Raw genomic sequence first — 12500 nt, 5'->3', positions numbered from 1 at the left:
CATTTCACTGATTGCTGTCGGTCAGTTATGTAACTCCTAAACCAAGAAATAGTTGAGCTGGATAGATTTAGATTAGTGAGTTTATCAAGAAACAGGGAGTGAGAGACCGTATCAGAAGCTTTGGAGAGATGAAGGAATAGAGGAGGCTAATTTGTTTTTGTCTCTGGCAAGTGAGATTGTATTGGTGAAGGAAATAAGGGCTGTTGTACTGTGGTTGTGCCGAAATCCATGTTGGGTGGGTGTTGGCAAGTTTTCTTGCAGTAGGTAGTCAAGGATTTCTTTGTGAACTCATTTTTCTAATATTTTGGAGAGGCAATAGGCCTGAAGCTGGATAGTTCTGTGTAGCTACCTCCTTTGTGAATGGGTATAGTATAGAATTATTTCTATATGGAGGGTATGTTGGATTCAGTTATTGATTGGTTAATAAGGAGAGAGGAAAGACCAGCGAGTTATCAGCTAACATGAGGAAGACAGGAGGGAGGTTGTTTGTCGAGGAGGAGCAGGGTTTCAGTTTGAGAAGTAAGTGTTTTATATAGGTTGTTGATGCAGATTTAGACTGGGAGTTAGTAGAATTTACAGAAGGGGGTGGTCAGTAGTAGAGGTTTGCATTCGTTTGCTAAAAGAGTCTGCAGTTGTTGACTATAGATGCAGTTTCTTGGATTATTATTTGGGCAGGGGTTGGGGGTTGATAGGTTACCAGGGTGAAGTATTTCAATAAATGCACCAAATAAAATGCTCCAAATCCGGTTGCAGTGATACTAGTAAGCTGACAGAATCAAATTTATTTTAAGCTCAACAACACAAATAAGCTTTTAGTCAGTGTTCCACACCAACTTCATCATAAAAACAAACCATTTCTACATGCACCTCATTAAGTAGCTAATTAAAACACCTGACTACTTAGCAATTAAGCCGAACATTCCAAAACAAGCTCACAGCCCTTCACTAAAGACTCAACTTACTAAACTACCCATTAAAAACATATATCTCATATTTATAAAAGCAATATTGAAATAAAGTAAAATCGTCATAACAACTATATTAAAGTAAATAAATCTGTTAAAATAAAATAAAATACAATTAATCACCTATCCAGACTCCGTAATTTTAAAATGCAAGAAATGGATAACATTCCATTTAAGCCTGGATAATGATACGCTTCCAGTTTTAACTGCCAGATTAATTCCTTTTGTTCTAGCAATAACGTGTCTGGACCCCCCTGTTGGAAGGAACTACCTGATCAATAACCGAAAAGGTAAATTCATGACCAGGATACTCCTTAACATGCCTTGCAAGAGCATTCTCCATCTTCTCTTTTTTAATGGCATATAGGTGTTCGTAGAGCCATTCATGTAACTTCCTGTGGTTTTTGTCATTTGGGAGCTATGGCTGACGCACAACCTGAGTCTACCCCGCAGGCAGAAACAGGGGATTTAACTGTCTTGATTAATTTACTTACCCAGAAAGTCGACTCTTTCAAGGCGCATGGAAGATTTGGTGAGGTCTTCGCAACCTTTGTTTGGAAGTGACACTTTTCAGGTGAGGACTCCTTCCACCAACCTCGCTGGGGCTCAACTTTATTTCATGTCAGGAACAGCAACGGATGGTTGTGGTGTGAATGCGATTGGCGAACAATTGCAGAACAGAAGTAAAGTCAAGAAACAAGTTAATAGAGATAAAGTCTTATACTGAGCTACAAGATAGCTGTAAAAACAATCCTAAAAAATTCTAGTCCTCTGTATCCTCTCTCATCGACCCAGGTACAAACTAGAATCCCAGTCCATACCCAGACAATAACCCCACTTCAAACAGCTACCTATTTCAATACATATTTGATGGAATGCATAGCCAACTTAACATCAAACTCGCCTGGCACACCCGCCTCCACACAGCCAACTTCCCCTACCTTAGACATTACCACATTTCTTTAATAAAACTTGCCTATCTGCAACCTTTGTAGTACATACGCTGACAACCCCACCCACTTTGCCTTTCAACCAGTTTCCGTAACTCTCATAAAAAAAGCTTTTACGTAAACTAAAAACTTTTTCTTCCTCAGTCGACAGCCTTCTCACAGAATACTTAAATCTAGCTGCAGATGCAGTAGCATTTCCAATTAGCATTCTTAGTAGTAAGTCAGTCAGTGACATCTTATTCCGCTGTGGTGCAGCGGTAGCATTGTTGCCTCACAGCAAGAGGTTCTCCCATTCGATTCTTGGCTTTGGTTGGGAGTGCCTTCTGCGTGGAGTCTGCATGTCCTCCCCGTGGTCGAGTGGGCATTCGAAAGACATGCGTTGAATGGGCGTGCCTTCGTTGAAGGTTGAGCGTTGGGCTGGCAACTCGACACCATTAAAAAACAACTGCCTATCATTAGCGGACCAGAGTTCCGCTGTGGCGACCCCTAACTGGGAAAAGCTGAAAGACAAATAAGAAAAGTAGTAAGTCAGTGACAAAATTCAGTGTCCCTAACTTGTGGAAAATGGCACACATTACCCCATAACATGGAGGTAATGCCACTGACATTACAAATTTCTGTCCCATAGCTATCCTGTCTCCACTCTCGAAAATCCTTGAAAGATGTATTCGTCAACAATTTCTCCACCAGCTTAATTTGTAAGACAAGATCACCAATAAGCAACATGGATTTCAGCCAGAGATCAGCACCTCTACTGCATTACTGTCATTTGCAGAAACTGTTAATAAAGTTTGCAACTGTAATAACTTCTATCTGCAGTATTTCTAGATCTGTCAAAAGCCTTTGACATGGTCTCTCACAGTAAACTCCTCAATCAGATGTTCTTCGTGTTTCACTGTTGTAGTCATCACACTTGGGTTATCCTGCCAGGGGTAGCCCTCAGTCAGCCCGAATACCAGAGGCTTAGTATTTCTGCGTCAGTTGCTGTCGCTCCAGAACTGACATCAGGTTGTCAGTGGTATAAAGTCAGTCAGCTGATGCCATTACATCAGTCTTTCTTGAAGAAGAGCCCGAAGCAGAAGCAGTTCGCACGAGTGCCGGTCGGCAGCTACCTTAGTTTTTGTTTCCAAATTGAATTTGAAGTCTTCTAAAGCTAAGCACCCCATTGGGGATCCTTTTTTCTTGCTCTAACCGATGTTAGAAAAAAAGTTAACAATAGTCTTGCCTGTGGAAAGCAAATACCACACAGAGACTTCCATTCTTACTGCGTCACCTGTTTAGGCCCAGCCCACGACGTCCCTCGCTGTCGCTTTTGTGCTTTGTTCAATGGCAGAACTATGTGTCGTCGGGCCCTTATTGTAGCTAGATATTTTCACTCTCGGTCCTCTAATTTCGATATGGCTTCAGTAAGTCATCCGACTACCGATCTTCCGAAAAAAACGTAAGAATAAAGACAGAGACAGTCCACACAACTCCAAAACTGCCGACAACGCTTCCATTAAGCTAGTAGTCAGTTCTCCGGTCCTCATGTGCTTTTGCAGCCTCTGATGCCCGCTTCTGTGGATTCACAGGCCACTACCAAGACCCTTTCGGAGTCCGGTATGCCACGTTTCTTTTCTTTGACTAAGGCTCCTGTGGATGTCTCTACCTTGGATGGGTCTGGAGCTGCTGAGCAGCCACCTGCTTCCGAGGAAGTTCTTAGCATTACCGATACTCGACACAAACCGACGACTTCTTTTGCTTCATCAGCTCTTTCTAAAACTACAGAGTTTCTAATGCCCAGGGTACAAACTACGCCCAAAAAACAGATAACCCCAACTCAGGCACCTGCTTCCATGCCTCAATATCAAATGCTTAAAATGGCAGAAGACCTTATTATGCTTATTGGGGGAAGCCAGGCTACCCCTTCCAAAAGAAAGAGACTTGTCCCCAGTAGTTTTATCTGAACAGGAGTCTGACTCTGATGCAACCCCTCTCTACTTAGGGATTCTGATGCAGAAGAATTCATTCCTTCTGCCTCTCCAGCCAAGGATTTTTCATTTGGTGAAAACCTACATGCTTTAAGGGAGCATTTCCAATGGGAATGTCAGGACTATCCTCAGTCAAAAAAGAGACTTGGGGAATTCTTAGCTTTACCATAGCACAGACATTTAGCCATTCCTCCTGTCCTGGATGTTGTGGATGATGTTTTTATGGAATCCAGTTTGACTCCTGACACCCTTCCTCCTGCTCCCAGGAAACCTGACTGGGTACTACAGAGTCCCTGATTCTCGCAAATTCCTTTTCAAAAATCCTACTGCTGACCCAGAGGTCATCTCCCAAGGACCTAAAGGAATTAAAGCAACCTCAGCTAAGAATCCCACCCCCTCAGACAGGGATTCCTGAGCTTTAGACAGATGGGGTAAAAAAGTATACACCTCTGCAACTCTTGCACTAAATTGTCAGTTCCACATACTGAAATATCAGCATACCATGGAACTCCTCAAACAATATCTTCCTTTCCTGCTTGTGCAGAAAATAAAGAATTACAAGAGCTTATGCATTCTGCAAGCCAAGTTACTAAGCACACCTTGCAATGTGGCTTTGACGCCCTAGATGCATCTTGCAGGGCACCAGTCACTGGTTCTGTCCTTTAGAAGGCATGCTTGATTTAAGGAACAGACCTTGCCAGACCATGTCAAATCAAAATTATTGGACGCACCATTGAACAAAGACAATTTGTTTGGCACCAAGGCAGAAGAGGTCTTAAAGATGGAAGAAAAAGCTAAATCTATGCAGACCGTTGGACTTCTTACAGGTCCAGCCTCCAGGGTTCTGTAGGCATTGCCCATCCAAGCACTGGTCCTTTCCGGCCCCCTCCAGGCCAGCTCAGCTTAAGATCCAGGGGAAGTAAGACCCCCCCTCCCAGACAGCAGTCCCAGAGAATGCAGAGATCTAAGCAATGGAGTTCTTCCTCTTCAAAAACAGGGAGTGCCAAGCCTCCCCCTTATGGTAAGAACTCACAATGACTTCATACCTCCACCCCTTTCCTCTGCCCACCTGCTTGTACCCCTAGGAGGAAAACTCTCCTTCCATGCAAACAACTGGGTCTCTGTTACCAAGGACCGATTGGGTTCTCAACATACTGTCCCAGGGATACAGACTTTATTTCCACACTCTGCCAACCTGAAAAGGGTTCCCAGATCTTCTTCCAAACCAGTGGGCAGAGGCCAAAAAGCGAGTCCTTTCCCACCTCTCCATGAGGGCAATACAACATGATCCTGCAGACCAGGTAGGTCAAGGTTTCTATTCCAAACTCTTCCTGGTACCCAGAAAAGAGGGCACCTGGCACTCAATCCTCGATCTATCCATTCTAAACACCGTTCTGGTGATACCAAAATTCAAAATGCTCACCCTCCAGCAGCTTCTTCCTATACTTTCCAAGGATGCTTGGTTAGTCACCCTAGACCTAAAAGAGGCCTACCTACACATCCCAATCAGGGAATCTTGCAGGAAATATCTATGTTTCAGGGCAGGATCTATGCACTTTCAGTTCTCTGCACTTCCCTTTGGCTTATCCATTGCTTTTTGCAGACAAATATTCAAATTTACCCCTACTTAGATGATTGCCTGATTCAGGCAGACAGGAAAAGCTGTTACAGCACCTGACCTTTGTAAATAATCTACTGACCTCCCTGGGGTATACTATCAACGAAAAGAAATCAAAACTAGTCCCCACACAAAAAAAAATTGTATTCCTGGGAGCAATCCTAGGTGCAGCATCCCAGATGGCATTCCTTACTCCAGAAAAACAAGCCTACCTGACAGGCTTCTTCTCTCAACTAGCCACCAGAACCCAGTTATCTGCAAGGAAAATCCTGCAAGCTCTAGGGTTCATGACCTCCTGCATTCTACTTATTCCATATGTCAGACTGCATATGAGGAAACTACAATGGTACCTATAAAACCTTTGGTGTTAACACTCTCAAGACCTAGAAACTATCCTACCAATGATAGCCTGTCTAAGGAAAGATTTTCTTTGGTGGGCAGCAGCATGCAACCACAGGGGACTTCCCTTCTCACAACCCGACGCCTCCCAGACCCTCACCACAGACGCATCAGACTATGCCTGGGTGTACACCTGGATGGCAGGTGCATTCAGGGCCATTGGAGCTCAAATCAAATACATCTGCACATCAGCCAAAAAGAGATGCTAGTTGTTCAGCACGCCCTGACAGCTTTCAGACCCCTACTCTCCCTGGGGCCTCTACTGATCAAAACAGACAACACCACAGTGATGTGGTATATCAACAAGCAGGGAGGGACTCATTCTTATCCACTCTGCAGGCTCACCATGACCCTTTGGCACATGGCCTCAGCCATGCAAATACACCTGCTAGCACAATTCCTGCCAGGCTCCCTAAACTCTCTGGCAGACAATTTGAGCAGAAACCTGCTAGACCCACACGAGTGGCAGCTAGACCACAGAACGTTCACCCTTGTTTCTAACCCAGAAATGGGGCACCCCGAAGGTGGACCTTTTTGCCTCCCACTCCAATCATCAGCTCAGCAAAGTCTGCACCAGGGAACTTCACAGCAAAGCCTGGAAAGCGGATGCTCTATCCTTCCAATAGGTAAACCTCTCAGTCTGTTAATTTCCCCCTCTACCACTCATTTCAAGGGTACTGCTCAAAATAAGGGAGGAAAAACTGAGGGCAATCCTGATTGCCCCAGACTGGCCACACCATCACTGGTACCCACTGCTGCGCAGCCTGTCACCTACCTCAGATCGCAACACTCCTGACCCAGAAGAATGGAGAATTCATGCATCCCGAATTGCATACCCTCAACCTGGCAGCATGACTTATTCCCTGACCTTTCCTCAAGCTGCCAGGCTAAGCAAACAAGCCCTAGATGTTATATGTGAGACCAGACGCCTCAGCACTAGAAAATCCTATGCTGACAAGTGGAATCCAGGCTAAGGGAGCCAAAACAGCACAGCCCTCCCTACCTCTCATCCTGGAATACCTAGCAGACCTACTAAACAGAGGTCTAAATTCATGCTTCTGCCATTTCTGCTCATTACAGCACAAAGCAACCTCTCTTCTCACACCCTCTCATCAAACACTTCCTAAGAAGGGCTAACAACTTAAGGCCACCCAGAAGAGCTCCTACCCCAACTTGGGACCTTAATTTTGTGTTGGAAAAGCTCACCCTACCCCCCTTTGAACCAGCAACTTTTGCAGAGTTAAAATTCCTCTCTTGGAAAACCGCCTTGCTTCTGGCCATCACTTCCGCTAGAAGAGTTTCAGAGCTACAAGTGCTCATGACTGTGGAGCCCTTCATCATTTTCCATGCTGACAGGGTCTCCCTCAGGACTAACCCATCCTTCATGCCTAAAGTGGTGTCCAGTTTGGCTCTAAACCAATCCATTCATTTGCCCACCTTTTTCCCTAACCCACAAAACAAGGGGGAAAGGATTCTGCACTCTCTAGATGTGCTCACAGCTCAGATTCTATCTGGATAGGACAAACTCTTTTAGAAAAACTGACAAATTGCTTGTCAGCTTCGTAGCAGGGGCAGAGGGCAAGGCCATATCCAAACAAACAATCTCCAAATGGATAGCACACTGCATCCATTTCTGCTAAAAACAGAACAGGAAACCATCCCCAAAGGGGGTCAAGATGCATTCCACCAGGGCAACCTCCACCTCTGCAGCTTTTCTCAGAGGGGTCCCCACCAGGGACATCCTGGAGGCTGCAACATGGTCTTCTGTTCATACCTTCACCAAGCATTACCACCTGCCTATCTTCAATTCCAGGGCAGGCTTTGCCACTGCAGTCTAGCAGGGCATCCTGGCCAATCCCTATTCTTCTCAACTACCTCCACCCTTTTCTTCAGCTTTGGGATTCAACCCAAGTGTGATGACTGCAACAGTGAAACATGAAGAACATAGTACAGTTGTGTACACTTACCATAAATGTAGATGTTCGAGTGTAGATGTTCGAGTGTATTCACTATTGCAGTCCTGGCTTCCCACCCTCCACCCCCCCTTGTCTCTCTCTCTCCCTCTTCCTCTCTCCTTACAGGGAATTTTTGGTATTTACTTTCTACTGGTGGTGTTCTTCCACTATAACCTAGCTCCCTGTTTGGGGGCTCCTGACAGTTGGGGCAAGAAAAACTGATGTAATGGCGTCGGCTGCCTGAATTTATACCAGTGACTACCTGATGTCAGTTCTGGACTGACAGCAACCAACTCAGAAATACTAAGCCTCTGGTATTTGGGCTGACTGAGGGCTACCCCTAGCAGGATAACCCAAGTGTGATGACTGCAACAGTGAATACACCCGAACATCTACATTTATGGTAAGTGTACACAACTGTGCTTTTTCCACCGTGGGTCTAGCATCTGCATCTATTCAGTGTTTTTTTTAGCTACCTTGCCAACAGGCAACAAGCTGTAAAATGGCAAGGATCCATCCTTGCACATCTTCCCTCTACCACAGGAGTCCCACAAGGATCCATCCTTGGCCCTCTGCTGTTAAATATTTTTATCAGTTAGCCGCACTCATCTTGTAAGGCACCTTGATTCAATATGCCAATGACTCTATCATCTTCTCCTTTTCAAGCACCTTAACTCACATCCAAGGAAGTCACTCAACAAGCTGTCATCTCCATTGAAACCTGGCTTGCAAAACCACAGCTTCAACTCATCCCCTAAAAAACAAATTCCTCCTCTTTACTCCAAAAACTCACACTCTTTAACATCTTTCAAAATCTTTTTGGCAAATGGCACGGAGATTGAGATGGAGTTAGTCCACCATACCAAACTGTTAAGTCATAATAGATATCTTAAATTTGACCTCCGCATCCAAAGCAATATTAAGAAAATCCATCAAAAACTATGCATGCTATGTATACAGAAACAATCTTTTTCTGAGCGCACACACAAAACTTACTCTAGCCCAAACTTATCTTCTGTCCTCCCCTCTCTATAGAGCCCCAGTTCTAACCAATTTACAATCATACATACACAACTTGAAAGTTGCTACAACAAAATTGCCAAGTTTGCTACTAATTAAGTTTACTTTACCCATCACTGCAAAGCTCTGTATACCCTTACCTGTCTGGAACTCCCTCACCACCTCTCCTACATTTAGCTTGTAACATTACATAAAAATCATACACAAACCATTAGCCTGCCCAACTCTTACCCCTCTAATCAATATGCATTTTCCAAAAAGAACTTTAGATTACAAGACAAACAACTTCTCGCCATAAATAAACAGAATAAATCCTCTGGAAAACGTCTATACTCGTACTCCATAGCAAAAGAATGGAACTGCTTTCCACTAACCCCCAGAACTATTTCCAGCCTACCCACCTTTGAATGCTCCTAAGGAATACCTCACAAAATCTTGGTTCTGTTGTGCAAATCCTGGCTGAACTTGCTCCTTATAATTCACTCACCCCCTTCAAACTAGATCACATTTCCTAACCCTTTCCAGCCTCCTACTCCACTCATTTTTGTTTTCCCCCAGTACCTTAACTTATTTAATTCATTTCTGCAAACCTGTCCTCTGGCTCTATCCTCCCTACTCACCTAAGTTACCTGAAGAACACCCTACCTGCACTCTCCTTATAATCTCCTTCTCTCCATCCTTCTTCCTTCTGTAACTGTAATATGAACACCTGTCCCGTACTAAGACATCACTCAGTTTCAACTCTGTCTCTAATCATGTAGTCCGTGATAAAAAAATATATATCTTATTAGAATTGTCTCAGGTCTCATTTACCACATACTAATCTATGTAGCAAATAATGTGACTATTGAATTTTTCCTCATATACTCTCGTCAACCCATGTTGTTATTTTTTATTGCACTGTATGAAACGTATGTTCTATGTTTTTCTCATTACATTTTTTCCACTCATGTTTTGTAGTGAAACATAATGCTTTGTGATCTAAAGTATTTGTACTTGATGTTTTGTAATGCAACGTGATATTCTGCGATTGAAAAGTGTCAGCACTTGATTTTTGAAATATTGTGATTGCGGAGTTTTTCTCTCTGAGCCTCCGCTGAAAATGATCACTTTCTGGCCCATCTGGACTTTCCAAATAAACAAATGTCAAATAAATAAATGTTATGACTGAAGTAGTCAATGATTTGTCTTTGAAGCAGACCATTCTTCCTCTCCTTCGCCACAAAATAGTAGTAAGGGAGTTATCCATTCTTTGGATTTGCATAGACAGCTCAGATATTGTGAGAGAGTTCCCCATTCCTTGGATTTGTATAGACAGCTCAGATATTATTTAAACATGACTAAATAGATTAGGAAATCTGAGCATCTTTTTGTTTTCAGGACAAGAATTTGGGTTTAGTTGTTTCAAAGCAAGCCACCTCTTCTTGGATTTCTAAAGCTATTTCTTTTTGTTGTTTTCATGGCAAGCAACTTCCTACATCTGTTCATGCTTATTCTGCTAGAGCAGTTGCCTCTTCTGGTGCTTTTTCCAAGAATCTGTATGCTAGATCCATTTTGGAAGTTGCTACTTGATCTCTTCTGCATACCTTTATCAAGCACTAAGTTGGAGCTGATTTCTTGGGCCAGGGCAAGTTTTGCCAGATCCATGCTCCGAGTTTTTGGAGGAGTCAAATTCTCAGTTTGTTTTTGACCTCCCATATTTTACAGTAGTGCTACTGCTCTGCCTATTGTAATGAATACTGCAACAGTGATTAAGGAAGGCCTTAGTACGGTTGTGAAAGAACTTAACAGATGTTCTACTTACTACTGTTGTAGTATTCCATCCCCCCTTTACTTCCCCATGTTTAGTTTTTCTTCTTCCTCTGGCTGACCCTGCTGCTTGTATGCCACTTGTTCATTTTACACCTCACTTATAGGACATAACATCTGATGTATGGCTCTTGGAAGGGCCAAGACAATGCTGGCCAAACGTATAGCTAACCTTGGCAGGATATTTGTATTGTAAGGAATACTGCAACAGTGGTAAGTAGGATATCTAACTTTATGATAAGTTCTTACACAAGTGTACTTCCCCTTCATGCTCATCTCTCGCTAAGGTGTTAAATGGGGGAAAGGCGTTTGTTTTTTCTAGTTGACATGACTTCAGTAAAACAGTTGGGACTTTTATACTTCTGTTTCTAAATTTCCTTGGCTTTGCACTGTATGAGAAGAACTTTAACTGTGTTGTAAGAATTATGTTTCAGAGAGTAGTACTAAAATAATTTAAGAAAGGTTTGATTCTGATGGCATTCTTATTTTGGTAGGTATCACTTATTTCAGTTTGTCTGTCACTTTTCTCATTGCAGCCTAGAATTGTCATCTGGTATTGTGGAAGGTCAAGAGATTTTTATCCAGCCTGAACATAAGCTAAACCATTTTTGACATTCCTCTTTGCATGTGTTCGAGTTGTTTCATAATGTTGGAGACCTCATCTGTAGTTCACTTCAGAGGATATTCTGATTTCTCAGATGGTGTTGCACATAATTCTGAAGTAGATTTTAGTATTGTTAGCCATAGCATTCAAGAATTATCTTTTTATTGATGGTTAGTATTATGGGCAGGTTATACATAAGCAAGGTGGCACAAGTTCTTAACAGCTTTGCAGGTTAACCTTTGTGTAGGATATAGCATTGTCTGTGGACATTTTCCTTTATTGTCCATGTATTTTCTAGGGGGGGGGGGGGGGGTTACTGACTTACCTCTCTTTTTTTCTGTTGGTATGTCTTAATGTTGCGGTTCCTTCATTTTTTTTATTTTTGTGAACGTGTGTTCATAGAGGCAGAAGTTGATATAACAAGATATAGTATCTTAAATGGATTTATTTAGCCATTGAGGACAGTATTCCTGTTTTCCTGAACATGACATCTGTTTCATCAAACTACAGAGATTATAACCATATGTGAAGACCAATAAGAGCCTGACTATGTCATTCTGGTAACATATTGTAACCCATTTTAATTTTGTTTTGTGTGTGGATTAAGTATTTGGTCATACTTCATTTATTTAGAGTAGTTTATCTTGTCTGTGTTTAGGTAGTTGAATTTCCACACAAGCACTTGCTTTCATTTTTACTGTCTAGGGTTCATGCAAGAAATACACCAGCTCTGTAGTGGGCACATGTATTACAGGTTCCTATAATTATAACCATTCTCATTGATGTATTTTTTTTCTTGTATGAGAAATTCCTAACCCTGAGTTGTTTTTAATGGCTTTAGGTTGCCTGTCGTAACTGTTTTGGCGCTGTCATCTGTCTTGCTGAGTTTGCAGCACTTGAAGTGTTCATGAAATTTGTGATATGCATCACTGATCTTTTAAACTGTTTTTAATAATGGTATAGATGCCAGAAACCATCGGGAAGGCTTCCAAATAACGCTGTTGAGAGTTCTGGCATTTAGCCAAGGAAAACCACTTTCACTTTTTTTTTGATTTGTGTAGCTTATGTATTTTTCCCTACTGTTTTAATTTGAAGAGGTCCAACTGGATGGTATTTCCATGTTTTCCTTTGTGTGAGCATCTGAACTGTATACAGAAGGCACTTAATTCCAGGAACTTGTATGAGGCAGGAACTTGTATGAGGCATGCTT

At 42.6% G+C, this 12500-nt stretch overlaps 1 protein-coding gene across 1 annotated transcript in view; it reads left to right on the top strand.

Moving 5' to 3' along the window:
- NUDC (nuclear distribution C, dynein complex regulator) overlaps positions 1–12500 on the top strand; it is a gene marked incomplete in the record, with an annotated part of 611459 nt that overhangs the window by 326430 nt on the left and 272529 nt on the right.

This window comes from Protopterus annectens, chromosome 1.part1 (genome assembly GCF_019279795.1).
Source record: "Protopterus annectens isolate FY-2018-M chromosome 1.part1, PAN1.0, whole genome shotgun sequence".
Taxonomy (NCBI): Eukaryota; Metazoa; Chordata; order Ceratodontiformes; family Protopteridae; genus Protopterus; species Protopterus annectens.
The sequence above is the reverse complement of the archived record's forward strand: the minus strand, read 5'-3'. Positions and strand labels throughout refer to the sequence as shown.